This window comes from Bison bison, unplaced genomic scaffold (genome assembly GCF_000754665.1).
Source record: "Bison bison bison isolate TAMUID 2011002044 unplaced genomic scaffold, Bison_UMD1.0 scf7180017864042, whole genome shotgun sequence".
Lineage (NCBI taxonomy): Eukaryota > Metazoa > Chordata > Mammalia > Artiodactyla > Bovidae > Bison > Bison bison.
Window position 1 is genome coordinate 2,782,870 of NW_011494614.1, and position 4,260 is coordinate 2,787,129.

A 4,260-nucleotide genomic window follows, 5' to 3' on the forward strand; every position below is an offset into this window, starting at 1 on the left:
CAGGATTGTCTTGTAACATGATATTAAAAATGTCCAGGATACAATCCAGAAATATTCAACATGCAAAAACCAGGACATCATGAGAAAACCTCAAGGGAAAAATAATTGACAGATCAACACATGGAAACTCCTACACGAACCAGATGTGAGACCTAAAGCAGCTATTTCCACCTTCCTTCCTTCCTTCTTTCCATTCAATTTTGGTCTAATTTGCTCTCCGTTTCCTATCTTTCTGAGGTGAACATAGATACTTGGTTTTAGACCCTCCTTGTTTTGTAATAGAAATATAGGAAGCTATTGTTTTCTCTCAGCTAGCTTCCACAGATTTTGTTTTGCTATGTTTCCAGTATTATTCAGTTCAAACGGGCACTGAAGCTGGGAGCCTAAATAATCCTTTTCAAAGGACTCTACATCCAATAATACGTGGAAAGGCCATCTCACTAGACGTCAGCAGACAAGGGTTCTAGTTCCACTTCACTTGGGCAAGTAGCTTGACTACTGCAGATCATTCTTTCTCTTCTAAAACTTAAGAAACTGAATGATGAACTATTCAACATGGAGGCGGAGGTCGATAAGCTGGAACTGATGTTCCAGAAAGCTGACTCTGATCTGGACTACATTCAGTACAGGCTGGAATATGAAATCAAGACTAATTATCCTGATTCAGCAGGCAAGAAAAATCCAGTTACACTTTTAAAGGAATTGTCAGCAATAAAGTCTCGATATCAAACTTTGCATGTTCGCTTTAAACCGACTGCTGTGGAGCAGAAAGAGACTAAGAGCCGCATTTGTGCTACTTTCAATAAGACTATGACCTTGATACAAGCACTGCAGAAGGAAACAGACCTGGAGTTGTTACCACTGACTGAAGAAGAGAAAACTGCGGCAGAGCAATTAAGAGCTCACATGTCAGACTTATGAAGAAGAAATGGACTTGCCAAAAGGAACTCTAATGGGGAAGAAATCAATCCCAGAAATTTAGGAAGATGTCTTGTTAACATTGATGACTATTGGTCGGGAGATGACAAAGGAGATTTGGCTTGGGTGACTGGATAGTGATGCCTTCCACAGAAGAGGGGGGTACAAGAGAAGGGCAGATATTGTATTAATAAAGTTCAGCCAAAGGGGCAGAATGGAAATAAAGAGATTTAAAAAAAAAAAGAAAAGAAACTGAATGAGATATACAATATCTTCATTCAATAAAGTTCTTTTTATCTCTATGGTAAAATAAGTAAATAAGACTTCTACTAATTTATGAGCTTAGTGATTGTTTCAGCTAAGAGTTCCTCCTGTTTTCATGTTCCCATTAGAGAAGCCATTGTCTTCCCAGATGTTCTCAGGAGTTGAATGAAACATTTTATCAGTTGTCTCTGGGTTTTCTACATTCTGTTTTCAATTTCAATGCTGAAATGGTCAGTAGGCACATTACTCTCAGGGTGAGTTTTGCAATGTTCTCTAATTTTCTAACCAGAGTGTCATTTATTTCCTTAGTTTGCTGTCATTCCCCCCCCACCCTTTCTTAGTATCTCTGCTATCACTCAATTCTAATTTCCAATTCCTCCTCAAGAGTTTTATATCAAGTTGCATTGTTCCTAAATAAAAGAAAAAATTACCATTGTCTGTTTTGGATCAGAGTATTTTTACTTTGTGCACAATTCAAAAGATGGATGCTGTGCTGTATTTGCTCTGCTGAGTGGCAAAGTCAACAAAATAAGAAATATGTCAAGTAAAATGTCAAGTGTTAGCAAGAAATGGAAAATTAAAAGGTGAATAAAATGTAGAAAAAATTCTGTCACAAATGGACTCCTCACAAGCTATCAATAATAGTTTTGTTATTTTTATTGTATGTCATCTGTGTGGAAAAGTAATGTTATCTTACTAAGAAATCTAATGTGCTCCCTGCATCCACTATCTTTTCATTCAATTACTTACTAAATATTTTTTGGATTAAGACCATATGCCACAGAGCAGTGAATAAAACAGTCTCCTCTACTCCTTATTGCCATCAAAGTCATGGGATGATGAAATGCTATATTTAGAGTTGGCATAGATAATCGGATTCAGACTTGGTAAGCCTAGAGCACAGGAAAGCAGAAGTAAGTGATTCAAGGACAAACATCTTTTCAAGGTGATAATACGAGAGATGATATAGAAAAGCAAAGATCAGAGAATATCAAATAATGTGCTTTTCTATTTTTCCTACTGAATTAATTGGATTATTTGTAATTAAATGCGTTAAACTATTATTACATTACAAAAGAAATACCTATGACAAGGACTTCCCTGGTGGTCCAGTGGCTAAGACTCCATGCTCCCAGTGCAGAGGGCCTGGGTTTGAACCCTGCTCAGGGAACGAGATCCCACATACTGCAACTAAAGATCACAAGTGCCACAGCTAAGACTTGGCACAGCCAAATAAATAAGTGAATATTTAAAAAAAGAAATACCTGTGACAGTACAATTGAGAGTTTTACATTTAAATCACATTTTACATTTAATTGAGAAAGGAATTGCTTGATGTCCTGTTATCAGAAGGTCAATACCACCTTTTATTTATGAAATACACAACCCCTTTATAGCAATCTAATTAATATGAATTTGATGAACCAAATCTTTTAACACTTGCTCACCTGAATTTATGTGCAATAGTCATTGAGATTTAACATGTAGGAATTTTACACTTATATAATCACATTGCGTGTGACTATAATCAATTTATGAAAGAATTTAGAATACTTATTTTGAAGTACTACTATGTTTCATAAAGTAAATGATGCCTTTCAAATTAACTTACTGGAAAGAAAACTTTAAGTTTATTTTCTATTAGCTGTTATTCTATAACACTTCAATTTGGGGGGTACCATATATTATATGGCAGGGCTTCCCTGGTGGCTCAGTTGGGAAAGAATCTACTTGCAGTGTGGGAGACCTGAGTTCAATCCCTGGGTTGGGAAGATCCCCTGGAGGAGGGCATGTTAACCCACTCCAGTATTTTTGCCTGGGAAATCCCATGGACAGGGGAGCCTGGTGGGATGCAGTCCATGGGGTCACAAAAGAGTCGCCTAAACCGCCAACCACCACCACATATGTTATATGGGGAATACCATATTTCTGAATTTGATTTAAAAACAAAGTAGATTGTCTCTGATATAGACATAAGAGATTTTATAGATATGACAAATCATCCAACATTATAAATGAGTATTGTACTTCGATGTATTATTATGAAGTGTGAGAATGCTAGAATTTTTTAAAGGGTGGACTGCCTACTGGATAGTTTATGAATATTAGGTTTAAGATAAGCAGAATCCAAGCCCACTTTTCAAAATTCGTTATCACCCAATTCTTTTTATCTGGTGGTGCAGATGAAAGGGAAAGATAATTTTTTTCTAGATAGCAAAGTGGAAAATTAGAAAAAGAAATGTACTTTTGAGTAAGATGCATTTTTGAGTTAGTGTAGCCATTTTTTAAGACAGACCACTGATATCAAAGTAGATTACATTTACATGAATATGCATATTTTAGTCAAGTGGTCTTTTATATTTTTAATCTTTACTATCATCAATAATTTTCCACAGTTTATTGTGATCCATACAGTCAAAGACTTTGGCATAGTCAATAAAGCAGAAATAGATGCTTTTCTGGAACTCTCTTGCTTTTTCCATGATCCAGCAGATGTTGGCAATTTGATCTCTGGTTCCTCTGCCTTTTCTAAAACCAGCTTGAACATCAGGAAGTTCACAGTTCACATATTGCTGAAGCCTGGCTTGGAGAATTTTGAGCATTACTTTACTAGCGTGTGAGATGAGTGCAATTGTGTGGTAGTTTGAGCATTCTTTGGCATTGCCTTTCTTTGGGATTGGAATGAAAACTGACCTTTTCCAGTCCTGTGGCCACTGCTGAGTGTTCCAAATTTGCTGGCATATTGAGTGCAGCACTTTCACAGCATCATCTTTCAGGATTTGGAATAGCTCAACTGGAATTTCATCACCTCCACTAGCTTTGTTTGTAGTGATGCTTTCTAAGGCCCACTTGACTTCACATTCTGTGGAAAATTCTGAAAGAGATGGGAATACCAGACCACCTGATCTACCTCTTGAGAAATTTGTATGCAGGTCAGGAAGCAACACTTAGAACTGGACATGGAACAACAGACTGGTTCCAAATAGGAAAAGGAGTTCGTCAAGGCTGTATATCGTCACCCTGTTTATTTAACTTATATGCAGAGTACATCATGAGAAACGCTGGACTGGAAGAAAC

The 4,260-nt window shown here is 36.8% G+C and overlaps 1 pseudogene; it reads left to right on the forward strand.

Annotated features, from left to right (window-relative positions):
* Positions 1-550: 550 nt before the first annotated feature.
* LOC104985306 lies at positions 551-921 on the forward strand (annotated as a pseudogene).
* Positions 922-4,260: the final 3,339 nt, after the last annotated feature.